The 17,294-nt window shown below is 38.0% G+C and overlaps 1 pseudogene; it reads left to right on the top strand.

Moving 5' to 3' along the window:
* The window catches only part of LOC100854118 (uncharacterized), an 80,341-nt pseudogene that overhangs the window by 58,207 nt on the left and 4,840 nt on the right, over positions 1-17,294 (top strand).

Here is a 17,294-nt window from a genome sequence, read left to right as displayed (position 1 = left end):
AGTGAATGAAATCCCAAAGATTCTCTGAATTCCTTACTTTATCCTCAAATATCCTCGCATTTCTTTCCTGCCACACAACCTAAATTAAAGCAATGTACGTAGTTTGCCACAAACCTATCCCTCTCTTGGATAATCCAAAACCTTTATAATTGATCGACATCATGTCGGAGATGTTCCTTGGGGGAATCTAATCCATCTTGGCTAACTGAAATAATTTGTGCCACAACTCCATCATCAAATAACAATGTAGGAAAAGATGATCTGCTGAGTCTCCATGCTTCATACATAACTTACAAATGTCAGGACTAAGAGCTTTGTAGGGTCTTCTCAATTGTAGCAAGTCATTACTATTTACCTTCTTGTGTGCCACCAACCAGACAAAGGATTTGACTTAAAAAGGGACTTGAGAATTCCATACAAACTTAGTAGGGAAAACTGGAGAAGAATCGGAAAAGTGGGACAAGGCTGGAAAAAAAAGACTTGACTGTAAAAAGCCCTGAAGAAGATAAAGATCAGGATCTCGCATCTGAAACCGATGGGGATAAATGCAAACAATTAAGTGACCGCATGAGGCTTTCTAAATCTTCTATCTTAGAATCGGAAAGGTTACGACGAAAATTAAAGTTCCAAGAGAAGGGACGAGCATAACCGAGAATTGAAGAAATAAGAATATTTTTATCCGTGACTATTCTAAGTAGTCTTTGATATTGGGAACCCAAAGGTTGGTCCCCCCACCATAAGTCTTCCCAATACCAAATTCTTTCCCCATCTCCTACCACAAATCGAATATACTTGGAAAAATCTTGAAAGACTTGTGCAATAGCCTTCCAAGGACAACGATGTGACCATCTGACTATAGTGTTGGCATCCCAACCATTGGGATGTGTCCCATAAATGCTTAAAATGACCTGATGCCACAGAGCTGAACTCTTCCTAGGATACCTTCACAATCATTTCCCTAAAAGAGTGAGATTCCTTAGAGAAATCTTCCTAAATCCCAATCCTCCTTTTACCTTCGGATTACACACTATATCCTAACTAACAAGATGATCTCTTTTACCATCCCCAACCCCTGACGATAGGAAATCCCTTTGCAATTTCTCAATTTTTGTAGCCACTGAAGCGAGAATCTTAAAATAAGAGAGAAAGTAGCTAGGAATGTGGGTAAGGCAAGAATGAATAAGAGTTATCCTACCTCCAAAAGATAAGTAAGCCTTTTGCCACCCATCTAATCTCTGCAAGATTCTCTCAATCACTGGATTCCAAAAGCCACAAGCCTTTGGATTCCCTCCCAAAGGAAGACCTAGGTAGAGTATAGGCCAATCAGAAGCCTTACAATCAAGCAACTTTGCCAACTTAGAAAGATGATTTTGATCAAGATTGATCTAAAAAAGATTACACTTGTCAAGGTTAACCTTAAGCCCAGAAATATGCCCAAACACTAACAATAAACTCTTGAGAGTTTGCAGATCTTCCTCACAAGTGTTAGGAAAGAAAATGGTATCATCTGCAAATTGCAGATGGGACACCCTTGTTCTATTCCTACCAACCCTGAAACCCTCCAACAAACTTCTTTCCTCTGCTCTCAACAGCATCCTACTCAGTTCATCTGCGACTGTAGTAAACAAAAAAAGGGAAAGAGGGTCACCTTGTCTTAATCCTTTAGAGGCCTTAACCCACCCTTTAGTGTTTCCATTCATTAAAACTGCATAAGAGACCATAGACAAACAACCTCTCATCTAGGTCCTCCATCTAGGACTAAACCCCTTCTTCTCCAACACATGATCCAAAAAATCCCAACTCGCATGGTCGTAAGCCTTTTCAAAGACAATTTTGAAGACAACTCCTTCTTCCCATTATCGTCTTTTCTCATCCAGTATCTCATTGGTTATAAGAACTGCGTCCAAAATTTATTTTCCTTGAACAAAAGCACCTTGAGTAGAAAGGATAGTTTCATGTAGTACCTCTCTTAATCGCTCTGATAGAACTTTGGCTATTATCATATAGAGACAAGTGATCAAGCTAATGGGTCTAAAGTTTGAGATTTTCTTTGTTAGGCCTTTTTTGGGAGGCATTAGTGCTTTGATTAATAATCCTGCTTCTGTGAAACTCTACAAGCACCCTCACTAAATCTCCGTTGGTCACATCCCAACAATTTTGAAACATTGCAATGGTAAATCCATCAGGCCCCGATGCATTATCCCTATCTAATTGAAAAATGGCCTTAGAAATCTCTTCTTTAGTAAAAGGGGAATCCAACCTAGAAGCACTATCTTCTGAGATAGGGGACCAATCTAAGCCTTCTACTCTCCAAGACTCTCTAGGAGGACTCGAGTAGAACTTTTTAAACTAAAGTAAAATCTCCTCTGTGATGCTCTCGGAATTATTCAACACTAAACCTCTTTCGTTCTCCCGAAACTTGATGAATTTCCTATTTCGTCTGCCATTAGCCACTTTGTGAAAAAACTTTGAATTGCAATCCCTTTCTTTAACCCATTTCACCTTCGCTTTTTGTCTCCAATGAATTTCTTCCCTCAAAATTAATTCCTCTAGCTCCCCTTTTCTTAAAGCTCTTTGAGCTGAAAGTTCAGAAGTGAGAACCCCTTCTTGCTCAACGACATCAAAGTTAGCTATTTCATTTAGGATGCTTTTTTTCCTTTTGTTTAGCTCTCCAAAAGAATCCTTATTCCAATCTTTCAATTTGACCTTAAACAATTGTAACTTCCTCATGAACTTGTGACATTCCCAACCATTTCCTTGAAAACCTCTCCACCAACTACTGAAGCACTCTTTGAAGCTAGGATGTTGCAGCCACATATTCTCAAACCTAAAAGGTGTTGGGCCCCACTTGAAAGGTTTGTTATCCAAAACTATCGGCCAATGATCTAATGTCCATCTAGGAAGAACTTCTTGAAGGCTTTGAGGGAAGAAATGCTCCCACTCATTTGAGTAAAGAAATTGATCCAATCTCTTACACACAGGTGACTCTTGCATGTTTGACCAAGTGAATGGTGCATTTCGTAAAGGGGGGTCAAGTAATTCATAGTCTCTTATAAAATCATCAAAATCCCTCATGCTTGAAGTTAAACTAGAGTCTCCCAATTTTTCTGAACTTCTCCTTATAACATTAAAATCACCACCCACACACCATAAAGGAAAAGAAAGGCAAAAAGTGTCTAAAAGCTCCACCCAAAAATCCTTCGTATGGAAGGGACTGTTTGGGCCATAAACTGTGGACAACCACAGGGGTCCGCATCCATCCAACACAAACTTGACTAAGATAGAAAAGGAGCCTATTACCACCTCCTTTCTGCACAGTTTTTTAGAGTCCCAAATAATCAAAATCCCACCTAAAGCTCCGCACGCCAGAAGAGCAGCCCACTCCTTATTTTTAACCGTCCAAATACTACCAACAAACCTTCTATCACACACCACCCTTTTTGTTTCCTGAATCATCACAACATCCGGATTCTCTAGCCGCAGAAAATCTTTAACCACCCTTTGTTTTTTCCTAGATCCCCAACCCCTGGTATTTGAACTAATGATTTTCATGGATAAACCTTACCGACCCTAAACCTTTAAACCAGTTCCAACAGGTCTCAAATACCTGTGGAGAATCTGTTCTTCCGCCTAGAATACACCTTAATATTTAGAGAACTTAAGACCTCACGAACTTTAGCCATTTTCTTGGGAGAAAGGCCTTCTATTTAGAACTTGGCCAACGAGAAGAACTTAGCTTCACCTTGGCTAACTGTAACCAGGTTGGAGACCTCATTAGGCATGTTGGGCATAGACTTAAGGGGGTTAAAACCGTCGGGCATTTGGTTCAGATGAGCAAATTGGGACTCCACAACATCAAGGTTAGGATTGCCAATAGACACTTGACATGAAGTACCAACGTCGTCTTTTTTGGAAAAAATTTCAGAAGTAACTAGATTTTTCATAGGATACTGAGACTGAATGACTGAATTGGGAAGAACGGGAATAGAAGGACTCAGAGGTGGAAGTGCTAAGCCACAGGAAGTGGGAAAAGTTGACAAAGATGACTGAGAAGGTAAAAACGAAGATACCTCCAAGTTTTCCGCTACCAACATTCCATAAGTCCCCACAAAGTTGAGCCCTTTTTCTCTGATTACTGGATTAGAAGGAAAAATCGTGACTGATGAGCCACAATGATCAAAACCCTTGAGGCCCTTATAGCCTTCTCTGTCTTCATCGTTATAGGGTTTGCTCAAAACCGCGTCTCCTCTTGACGACGAAGCCTCTTTTCCCGAACACCTCTTTCGGAACCCTGACGATCAACAACAAGTGAGACGACTCGCACTGAATCCTCGTACCATCTGTGTTCCCCCTTGAAAGCATCTTCCTTTGGAGGAGCTTCACAATTTGACGATGGCTTCTCATGTGTTAGAGGGTCGCTTCGGCTTCGAAACCCTTGTCGGTGACCAAAACTTGGAGGAAAAAGAGTAGTCCATAGCTTCTTTGAACCAAAATTCACCTCTTTCATCGCGAAGCCCCTTGGCTGAACATTAGATACCTTTGAGACTAAGTTCCCCTTTCCCATTGCAGGAGTCTTCTCTTCGTAATGAGCCTTTCTAAAAAATGGGCTTCTTACCTCCTATTTCTTGGCCCAACTTCGAAAACGGGCCTTTTAAATTAAAGCCCCTCTCCCAGCCCAAGTTTGCTTCTACCAATGGATTGAGATTAAGAGGAGATTGGGCCTTTCTCTCTTGCTTTGAACTAGAGGCCCGATGCCTTTCCTCATCATTTGAGTAGGCCTTGTCCCCTTCGGCCCAAACTTCACCCACCTGCTCTAACCTAGCTGGCCCTAGTCTTTATTTGCTTGAATTCAAAATGGACGAGGAGGAGGTTAGGAACCAGCTGTTCACCACTTCCGGTCCTCTCTTGCCATGTGTCGCCACGGGAATTGTTTCAGCTTTTTGACTTTCTCCTCCCTTATTCATTTTGCCAACTGCCCCAACAGAAGAACTTCCATCAGTCGTTGATCTATCTCTCTCAACCCGTCTTCCACCACATGTCCACGAGTGAGGCACAAAATCCTCCCGGGTTGACTCACCCATTTCTCTACCTCGCCTAACTTCTTCAACTCCGACCACTGCAATAGAAATTGTGAACACCCATCCCCCATGTAACACCTCGATCAAAGTTAGGAGAACTGACCGTTCATTAAAATTCTCACCCTCGCCTTGCAAAGATCAAACAATTTCAACTGGCCTTTTAAATTAAAGCCCCTCTCCCAGCCCAAGTTTGCTTCTACCAATGGACTGGGATTAAGAGGAGATTAGGCCCTTCTTTCTTGCTTTGAATTAGAGGCCCGATGCCCTTCCTCATCATTTGAGTAGGCCTTGTCCCCTTCGGCCCAAGCTTTGCCCACCTGCTCTAACCCAGCTGACCCTAGTCTCTGTTTGTTTGAATTCAAAATGGATGACGAGGAGGTTAGGAACCAACTATTCACCACTTCCGGTCCTCTCTTGCCATGTGTCCCCATGGGAATTGTTTCAGCCTTTTGACTTTCTCCTCCCTTCTTCATTTTGCCAACTGCCCTAACAGAAGAACTTCCATCAATCGTTGATCTATCTCTCTCAACCCATCTTCCACCACATTTCCACGAGTGAGGCACAAAATCCTCTCGGGTTGACTCACCCATTTCTCTACCTCCCCTAACTTCTTCAACTCCGACCACTGCAACAGAAATTGTGAACACCCATCCCCCATCTAACACCTCAATCAAAGTTGAGAGAACTAACCGTTCTTTCATTAAAATTCTCACCTTCGCCTTGCAAAGATCAAACAATTTCAACGTTTGCCAATCGATCTCTGTCACTGTCCCCCACTGCTCCACAATTTTCTTCAGATGTTCCTCAGACCATAAATGAAAGGGCAATCCTCGTAATTTTATCCATCCTCCTCTGAACTTTCCCACGACTTCCGAATTTTCCCTTGGCGACCACCTTCTCAATTGGATTGTATACCCTCCTTTAATCTTGAGAAACCTTAAATCTTGGAGAGAGAGAGCTTCTTCTATAGTTTCTACAAAAAATAAACCTTTTCTGCCTAAGAAGGGAACGATAGTCACCACACCTTTTTGCCCTAATCTTCTCGCCGGAGCACGACCAACTTCAACCCAGTTATCACAATCTGCAGTACATTACCACACCACAGCTCTTGCCCACCTCCCAACAGGAACAAGGCTTCCTCTCCTCGATCCTTCTTCTCTGATTACATTTGCGAAGGACCGATACAAAGGACCCACATGTTTGTGGATAAATCTTTTCTCACTACATTGCCTTCCCATTTCATATAAATTCTAGGAGGGGACCACCAACATTGAAGACAACGCACTTTTTACTTTCTCCCAGCCCCTGCCCTTCTTGCCCTCAGGTATTACTAGGAAAGTTGACTTTCTGTTGGAGGTGAACTTCGAAAGCCTTATAAACCTTCCATGGTTGTTGAAGCATACCTCCATTAAATGGACACTGGATTTTCCTCAGTGTTTTATGTTGAAACCCATGTAACTCTTCAATTCGATGGCCTTCGTTAAATATTCGATCAGCCACCCAACCTCTTCCTTTTCAAAACCTAAGGTGGAAACAGAGCCTCTACTGTGCTCTATAAGCGAGCACCATTTTCCACCAGACTCGCCCTCAAACCTAACCAAGAAGGTCTTCCTCTCCACTGAGACCTTCAATGTCCTTACCATCCTTTCTAAGTATAGGTACAGAGTCAGATTCATTTAACCATGGAGGACCAACAAGAAGAGCTAGCCATGGACATTAAAGGCTTCAAAAAGGGGGAGATCATGCATTTAGAAACCCCATTAGCAATGTTGGAAAAACCAGATGCACCCTGCCCTCTTGTCGAGGCTAGTAAGTCTATTTCTTATGCATTTTCCTTTCGTCTAAATTGATCTTAAGTCTTGAAATATACCCAAAAATCAACAAGATAAGCTTAAGATTTTGTAACTCTTCTGCATTGGTGTTAGAAAAAAATATAGTATTGTTTGCAAATTAAAAATGTGACTCCCTAGTTCTACCCCTGCCTACTAGGAACCCTTTTAGAATACCTCTTTCCTCTACCCTTATTAGCATTTTGCTTTAAACATTTGTTGCAATGGCGAAAAGAAGATGACATAGTGAGTCTCCTTGCCTTAATCCTTTGGCTGCATCCCTTGGCATTTCCATTTCCTAAGATTGCAAAACTTGTTGAGGAAAAACATTCCCTCATCCATGATCTCTATCTAGTAGTAAACACCTTTTATCTGGTGCAAGGTCCAAAAAAACCCCAATCAACATGGTCATTGACCTTTTCAAAATCCATTTTAAAGACCATTCCTTTCTCTATAGATCTCCTTGGGAAATGTAGATGGTTTCATGAAGGACTCTTTGGATGCAACTTGGAAGAACCTTATCTATGATTTTATACAAGCTTGGGACTAAGCTAATAGGTTTAAAGTTCGATATTTTGGTGGCTTAACTTCCTTTTGGCATAAGAGTAATGATGGTAGCATTTGTACTTTGGTTGATTACCCTGTTATTATGAAACTTTCTAAACACTTTTAATCCATCCTCCTTCATCACATCTTAACATCATTGAAATAATTCTATGGAGAAACCACTTGGCTTAGGAGCCTTTTCTTTGTCTAACTAAAAGACAACTTTACAAACTTCCTCTTAAGGGAAAAAGTTGACTCTTCGGTCAACATTTTGATCGTGTGGGGATGCTTGTCGAATGTTTTGAGGATGAAGTTTTGACTTCCTTGTAATGGTTGGAGACTAGAAAGAAGGAAAGAGATTCTAATCAAGGAAAAAAGAAGAGCTCAACTTTTGGAAACGATTCTTAACCTTAGATCTACTTAAGAGAAGAGGATGAGTGTTAGCTAACCATTGTTGTTTATATATGAATTCATAAGAAAAAACCGCAAAGCTTGTTGAGTTCAAACATCCCCTCATTCATGATTTCATCTTTTAGTGAAACCCTTTCTATCAAGTGCATGGTACAAAAAACCTCAATCCACATGGTCATAAACCTTTTCAAAAATCAATTTTGAAAACCTTCCTCGATCTTCTCCTCAACCACCATTTCGTTAACTATTAATATCGTGTCTAGGATTTGTCTCCCCTCTACAAAGGCATCCTAAGAAAAGTGGATAGTTTTATGAAGGACTCATTAGATGCGGCCTAAAAGAACTTTGGATATGATCTTAATACAAGCTTGTGAGCAAGTTGATAGGCGTAAAGTCTAATATTTTTATGGTTTCTTTTTCGGTACTAGAGCTATAAAGGTTGCATTGATGCTTTGGGTAATTACCTTGTTGTTATGAAACTCCATAAACACCTTTAATAGATCCTCTTTACCACATCCCAACACTCCTTAAACACTGCTCTGGAGAAACTATTTGGCCCCAGGGCCTTTTTCTTGTCTAATTGAAAGACAACTTTACAAACTTCTGCAAAACAGTTTGCGTTTTTTTTTAAATAGGAGACTAATCCAATTCTTCTAGCTTCTATGAATCTTCAAGGGGCCTAACATAAAATTTCTCGAAAAATCCCACTAAAGTAGCTCCATCTTCATTCTCTAGAGATATAATGATTTTTCTGTTTCTCCTTCCATTAGCCACCTAATGGCAAATTTTGAATTGTAATCCTCTTCTTTTACTCATCTTACCCTATCCTTTTGCCTCAAATATACCTCTCCCTTCAACAACAAATTGTCCAACTCTCTTTTCCTTGAAGTCCTGTGAGCTACAAGCCCTGGAGACAAATTAGTTCATAGACATCAATGTTCACTATACCTTTGAGAATATTTTTTTTGCTCTTCTTTATGTCTTTAAATACACCTTTATTCCACACTTTCAACTTTGATTTGACAAATTATAATCATTTCATGAAACTATGACCTTCTCACCCTTCTCCTTGAAACTCTTTCCACCATGAGCTAAAACTATCTTTAAAGTTTGGGTGAAGCAACTACATATTTTCAAATCTAAATGGAGCTAGGCCTTAATTGAATGAGTTGGTGTCTAACACAATTGGGCAATGGTTAGAGGTGAACTTGGGTAAGGTTTCTTGGAGGCTATGTGGAAAGTTTTGCTCCTAGTTATTTGAAAATAAGAATCTATTCAGCCTCTTGCAAATAGGGGGTTCTTATAAATTGAACCAAGTAAATAGAACATTTCTAAGTGGAGGATCAACTAACTCACTTTCTTTAATGAAATCATCGAAATCTCTCATGCAAGGGGTTAATCTTGAATTGCCCTTTTTTTTTTTCCTGAAATTCTCCTCATGACTTTGAAGTCACACACTACACACCAATTTGGATAGGTTATAACAAAAAGACCTAATAGCTTCGTCTAAAAGTCCCTTCTAAGAGTTGGACTACTGGGACCATACACCAAGGTAAACCAAAAATCTCCTCCTCCATTGGAAGCTAGCCTAATTGAAATTGACAAAGGTCCTACAAATGAGTCTAAATAGATGTGTTTGCTTGAATTCCATATTATTAAGATCCCTTCTAATAACCCACAAGTTGGTAAATTCCCCCACTCCTTGTTTCTTGATGTCCACACATTGCCTACAAATCTCCTTTCTCATTCCTTTCTCTTTGTTTCTAGAAACATTACAAAGTTTGGAGATTCATGAAGGAGAAATCCTTCACTACTCTCATTTTCTTTCTAGACTCCAGTCCTATTATATTCTAGCTTATGATTCTCATAGGACCACTATAAATCCTCAAACATAGCATCAACCCCTGCAAATCATCTCTTCTAGTTATCGAGGGCTTGTACTTCCCCTTGAGATACACTGTCCTTTAGTTTCAAACTGTTGCATCCCACTTCTCACAATGCTTGACTAGCTTGACATTCATGGCAGCCAAAATAGATAAGACTCTTTCCATGTTGCTAGGGGTGAGACCTATATGAAAACATGTTCACTATTTGGACTTGACGGTCCTTATTTATAAAGGAGAGAGAGCGAAGATGTTTGGAATGGAATTAGATATAGTTGGACAATCTTTGAGTATTTTTGGAGTATTCCAAATGGTCTACACCCGTTGAAGTATAAAGCATTAGGCAAGGCATGCTTTATAGCATGAATGTTCTAAATGTGAAAAGGCATTCATGAAATGAGTTTTTATGAATGGCAGCACCTACAAATGACAGAGCTACAAACAGATACATTCATAGGGAAGTTGGTGAGAAACCAGTCAAGTACAAGGTGAGAAAATCGATTAATATGGTTTAGCATTAGCTTCAATAAAGTCAAATAACAATTAAGAATGAGTGAAAAGGAGGGATATGTTTCAGGATGGAGGTGTTGCAAAGATGAGGAGAAGACAAAATGGATGTAGAGTGAGGTGGTTAGAAAACACATGTGTGGACCTAGATAATCTAATGTCAAGATAGAATTCATATAGTCTATATATTACTGGGGCAATGGCTTCATTGAGAGATACTTTAATTACTTGGTAATTTATCCCTTTATTTCTTATTATTATTGTAATTTAATGAAGGCCCTTTGTAAGTGAAGCTCATGTCTACTGCAGATCCTCTTGCTTTGTGGTCCCCCAGGACTTGGGAAGACAACACTTGCACATGTCGTTGCTAAGCATTATGGATACCGTGTGGTGGAGGTTTTTTTTTTACTTCTCTCACCTGGATAAATGCTTTCTGCTGTATCCTTCTTTTTTTTTTTTTTTTTCTAAATTAAGTAAAATATCGGCATGCATGTTACATGTGCATATTATTCATTACGTTCATTAGGAATTGTTTTATGTCTTTTATGAATGACAACTCTAGGTTTTATATGACATTTATCAATAAATTGACATCTCAGTTTAGGAACCGATTTTTATTATCTTTTTATGTTTTCACATGTGACAGATTGGAGTTAAAAAAACTTATTCTTTATTTTGGTGTTGAAGGATCAAGTGTAAAAGCCTTATGTTCTTGTTCTCAGAATACTAATCGTTGTTATTATTTTCTTAGGCTTCTATGTCTTGGACTTTCACTTGTGTTTCATTATAGCTGAAGGGCATTTTACGGACTCTCTATGCTTTTGTTTTTTCCTTGATAGATAAATGCTAGTGATGATCGGTCATCTTCAACAATTGAAGCTAAAATCCTTGATGTGGTCCAGATGAACTTTGTCATGGCAGATTCGAAGCCCAATTGTTTGGTGCATTTCATTTTTCAACCTTTGAAGTTTGACGTTCATTTGTGTAGTGCAAAGAAAACAAAAACATTAATTGCACTCTGAATGTAGGTGATTGATGAAATAGATGGAGCTCTTGGTGATGGTAGAGGTGCTGTGGAGGTTATTCTAAAAATGGTAATTAATATGGTTTTTCATCTTTAGACTGTTATTATTTTCATGAATGTTTCCAAGACATGTGTTCAATGGTTGGTTTTTTTTTTTTTTTGGATAAGCTTACCGATCTACCAATTTTCTTCTCCAACAATTAGGTTTTGTATATTGCTGGTATAAGCTATTGCCTAGTTTGTGCATTATAACTATGAATTTGGAGAGCTGAAAGAACTACTTGTACATCATATTATTGTCATGATTGGATTGTAGGTAGACACTAACATGTACATGGATTAGATGTGGGTATTTTATAGACATGAAACATAATGAAAATTATGTTTGAACTCAATTTTTTTCTCTATTCTTTGCAAATTTATACCTTTTTATATAGAGAAAGAAGATTTGGGAAATATTACGAGTTTTTAACTATTGTTTCATTATATTTCATTTCCTTCTTGTTTTCTTTGGTAAAGCAAACAAGAGAACATGAATTTCCAAGATCCAAATAGAAGGCTAGTTTCCTAGCTAAGGTGAAAGTGGGCTCGACAAGTTTTCCTTTGACTCCAACTGATTGCTATTCCTTTTTTTTTGATAGGCAAACTGGTTTCTATTCCTATAATTAACTCTTAATTAGAATAGTAATCAATTACTTATTATTAATTCTACTAAATAATAGTTGCACTCCTAGACAAGGAAATTACAATGAAACCCTAAGCTTTCTAATTATTTCAACTATGCCCATCCATGAACCAATATCCATGAGTGACTTTGGAAGAAGATGAAATTTTTTATCAAACTGATGTGCATTTACATCTAATAATCCTTGAAGCTTAATTAAACATCTTTTAATCACCAATTACATTTTAATAAACAATTTATTAAAAATCATTGGCTGGTCACTAGCGATTTATTCAGTATTAGCTCTAGGAATACTTTACTCCCTCTTAAGAGAGAGAGTGGGTTCCAAACAAAAAATAAGTTTTGTCATAGTCTTAACACGAGCTACCTAGGTTGTTGAGGTGTTTATCTTGGACAATTTACTTATTAGTAAAACAAAACAACTAATAAAAAGAATTGAGTTCATTACTTTCATGAAGATTAAGATCTTATTGAATTTAGCAATTAGGAGAATTGTTGGAGTGCATGATATACATTGTGTGCCCACATCCTACAAGCCTGTGCTTTAAGGAAAATTGGTTGTCTAACATGGCATCAAAGTCTCATTTGGTAGGAGGTCATTTGTTTGAACTTCACCGCATGTTTATTTCCCCATTTTATTAAACTAAAGGAGGCTATTTGTAGTTTGTTTGCCTACAGACTTGTGTATCTCTCTACAGGATGTTATAGTTACTTCTAGTTAGTGTTAAGCTTTAGGAAGTTCATTTTTTAGAAGTATGTGGAACTAGAACTTTGACTTTGTATTAGTTGTTTGGTATTGATTTGTTGAAGTTGAAGTTATGCTTCTTCTTATGCTTTTATATATATATATATAGCTTCTTTTTTAATCAAGGAACCTTCCATGGCCAAGCCCTTAGGACTCTCCATAGGGACTCAAACCTTGGGGTGCTCCCGGTGCTGACAGTCCCGCAATAATCAATACTAGGTAAATTCAGGGTATTATTAGTGACATGACTCGAACCTAGGACCATGTGCCACTTACTAGGGCCACACTTCCTTGTGTTTGCCCTCTTTTTATGCTTTTAAATATTGATGTTTTATTGTCTATTGTTTTGTAGAAGAAGGTTATTTTTCAGATTAGAGTGATATGTTTGCTGTTCATGTAGGTTTCCACTGAAAGGAAAGCTGATAATAGGAAGGGAAATGTTGCTAAAGTAGATGAGTCAGGACAGATATCCTCAAAAAAGGGGCATAAAACTGCATCATTGTCAAGACCTGTAAAATCAGAATAATCATTATTGCTAATTATTTATTTATTTATTTATTTTTATCAACGGTTTGCTGAATGGGTATCATATGCAGGTGATTTGCATATGTAATGGTCTATATGCACCTGCCCTGAGGCCTTTGCGTTAGGTAGCAAAGTGAGTCTTTCTTACTGCAAAAAATGTATTATGGGAAACTTATGTTGGCTTCTCTTTGCCAAAATTGTAAGAGGCTATCATAGGGAAGTCTGGACCTCTTATTTATTGAAGATGGACGTGTGAAGGAAAAAATTAAAATAGCAGATAAAAGCACTACACTAGATACATTTAAGAATTGCGATTATAGCTTATCATTGTATGCTGCAAAAGTCAGGTTGGGTTTGGTTCCTAAGATGTGTTATGATTCAGTTGTGGATTCTATTGTTCCTTGTAAAATCTAGTTTGTGTTTTGGCTAGCATAAAATGTAAGCTTAATATATTTTGTTTAAAGAAATATTTCATTTAGTTCTCATTGTTTTGTGTTGGGATCCCCATATCTTTTTGTTCTGTTTGCCATAAATATAAGATTACTGTTGATATCTTGAGGAATTTCTATGCTCAAGCATTTAAAAGTGCGGTTAAAATGATGTCTACAATTGGGTTTAAATGTCATGTCATGCTTTGTGCAATTGTGTCATACAGTGCTAGATCAGTTGACTTCATATTAATGCTTCACTTGACAAATTAATAGCAATTGTGGAAGGGATATCAACATAGCTATGAATGGAGTAGTGCATCTTAAAAATGCATTGTTTCCTTATGGTAGTGATGTTGGTATGATAAGTATAATAGAAATTGGTTCAAGTAGTGCATGATATTTATTTATAGTTATAGCGTGTCAATAATTGTTACCTTAACAAGTGATTGCTATCATTATAGGGTTCACATTTTTGTTCAACCGACAGTGAGTCGTGTGGTAAGCAGGTAATGACTTGCTAAAAACCATTACTGTGCCACTGTCAAGTTTATCATGGTGCCTTCCTGTCGAATGACAGTTATTTATTTAGTTGGGTTTAACTGTGACTCGATCTTGGCCATGGTATCATCAGAACTCAATATTGATGACACTACTTCATTGATTTGCTTAGTTATGAAATAGTGGTAAAAATGCAAAAAAAAAAAAAAAAAAAAAAAAAAAAAACTAAAACTGGTTAAGACTTAGTAAAAGGATCAAGCTACACACTGTAATATTGATCTTTAATAAGTTGAAGAATAGAGTTTCACGGGAATAATTTTCTTTCACTGAGATTTTTCTTTTATAAAGTTTACAGCATATACAAATCCTTCAAATTAGGAAACTAAATCACTGATTAAAAGGAAAGAATAACTCCTAACAATTACTTTCCTAAAAATACAAAGATTGACAACTAATAAATAACTCCTAATAATTACTTTCCTAAAAATACAAAGATTGACAACTAATAAATAATTTACAGCTTTACAAAGTTATTTCTTTCCATATTAGTTTCGGTTTTCCAACACTCCCCCTCAAGCTGGCTTAAAGATATCTTCCAAACCTAGCTTGCCAACTAGAAAATCGAATTGCCTCTTGTGTAGTCCTTTGGTGAAGACATCGGCCACTTGTTCCTCAGTAGGGATATAGGTCATACAGACCAATCCATTGTCTATCTTCTCTTTAATGAAATGTTTGTCCACTTCCACATGTTTGGTGCGGTCATGGAGAACCGGATTGTGAGCTACTAAAATTGTTGCCTTATTGTCACAATACAACTTCATAGGAGATGAACCTGTCATCTTTAACTCTTCCAGTAATCTTCTTATCCACATAATCTCACAAATACCATGAGCTACAACTCTAAACTCAGCCTTAGCACTACTTCTAGCAACCACGTTCTGTTTTTTACTTTGCCACGTAACCAAGTTGCCACCTACAGATGAACAGTACCCAGAGGTGGACCTTCGATCCACTATGCTTCCAGCCCAGTCTGCATCGATGTAGGTTTCAATTTGTAGGTGTCCTCGTGACTTGAACAGAAGACCTCTACCTAGTGTCCCCTTTAGATACCTTAGAATCCTGTAAACAACTTCAAAATGCTCTGGTCCAGGCGCATGCATAAACTGACTAACCATATTCACTGAGAATGCTATGTCAGGGCGTGTATGAGATAGGTAAATCAATCTCCCAACAAGTCTTTGATAACGATCTCGGTCCTTCACATTCTTGGCTTTTGTAGGTTGCAGTTTTACATTAAGCTCTATAGGTGTTTCAGCAGGCTTACATTCTAACATACCTGTCTCATCAAGAAGATCAAGAATATACTTCCGTTGATTTACAAAGATACCTTCTTTGGACCTAGCAAACTCCATCCCAAGAAAGTATTTTAATGCCCCCAGGTCCTTAATCTCAAATTCCTCAGCAAGTTTCCCTTTCAGCTTCTCTAGTTCATTGCAATCATCCCCAGTTAACACAATATCATCAACATTCACAATTAAGATGGCTACTTTACCTTCATTTGAATGTTTGTAGAATATCGTGTGATCAGCTTGACTTTGAGTATATCCATAATGCTTTATTACTTTGCCAAAGCGCTCAAACCAAGCTTTAGGCAACTGCTTAAGTCCGTATAAGGACTTCTTCAATTTGCACACTTTCCCAACTCCAAAACTTTCTTCAAAACCTGGTGGAGGACTCATGAACACTTCCTCCTCTAGGTCTCCATTAAGAAAGACATTTTTAACATCCAATCGGTGTAAGGGCCAATTGGAATTTACTGCAAGAGACAACAAAACTCTAATCGAGTTTATTTTAGCTACGGGGGCAAAAGTCTCTTAGTAGTCTATCCCATAGGTTTGAGTAAAACCCTTTGCCACAAGTCTGGTTTTGTATCTCTCAACACTTCCATATGCTTTACTCTTTATTGTAAACACCCATTTGCACCCTATAACTTTTTTTTCCCTTGGTAAATCTACAACCTCCTAAGTGCCATTCTTTTTTAAGGCATTCATTTCCTCAAACACTGCCAATTTCTAACCCGGTTCATCTAGTGCTTCTTGAATATTTCTAGGTATCACAAGTTTTGAAATATTTGTAGTGAATACTCTATAGTTGTTAGAAAGGTTACTATAGGAGATATATTTGGCAATGGGATGTTTAGTGCAGGCTTGGGTTCCCTTTCTAAGAGCAATAGGGAGATCAAGGTCAAGGTCTTGTGCAGGAACAATTGGGGCTGATCCTAAACCAGGTTCGGGTGCAGATATTTTTGGACTTGGACCAAAGTGTGATGGTAAACTTAGATCAGTAATAGAAGAAGAAGAAGCATGTATATGAGTAGGAATAGAAGGAGGGTTACCTGAGACATTTAGAGAGCCATTGCCCAGGGCTTTCGGTTGACCATGTGCTGGGATGATCGACTGGTCTTTACTTCTTCCAGGGGCTTTTTTCCTTGAATAAACCACAGACTCAAGATTGTTTCTATTTTTTTTTTCATTCGTAGTATTTCTTTTTCTAACAGACCAATTTTAGATTCGGATTTAGTAGGCTTAGTTTCCTTATTTTCTTTTTCAAGAGAGATATCAAGAATTACACTAGGCAAAGGTTCAACAATTTCCCAAAAATTTGGTTCCACTAATTTCTCCCCCTGAAGTAAATTTTTGGTAAAATATGGGACATTTTCCATAAAGGAAACATCCATAGTTGTGTAAAAACGTTTTGTAAGGGGATTAAAACATTTGTAACCCTTTTTATTAGGAGTATATCCTACAAAAACACATTTTTCTGCTCTTGGATCTAACTTAGATGTTGACCTTTTTGGAATGTGTACATATGCAGTGTAACCAAATATTTTCAAGGGTAATTCAGAATTTATTTGAGATTCTAGAAATACCTTTTTCAAGCACTCCAAAGGAGTGGTATACTACAAAATTTTTGTAGGCATCCTGTTGATTAGATATGAAGCAATTAGTATGGCATCCCCCCATAAGTATTTTGGAATATTCATGTAAAACATCATAGCCCATGCTACTTCTAACAAGTGTTTATTTTTACGTTCAGCTATTCCATTCTGTCCAGGGGTATCAGAACACGAGG

This window comes from Vitis vinifera, chromosome 2 (assembly GCF_030704535.1).
Source record: "Vitis vinifera cultivar Pinot Noir 40024 chromosome 2, ASM3070453v1".
Classification (NCBI taxonomy): Eukaryota; Viridiplantae; Streptophyta; class Magnoliopsida; order Vitales; family Vitaceae; genus Vitis; species Vitis vinifera.
The sequence above is the reverse complement of the archived record's forward strand: the minus strand, read 5'-3'. Positions and strand labels throughout refer to the sequence as shown.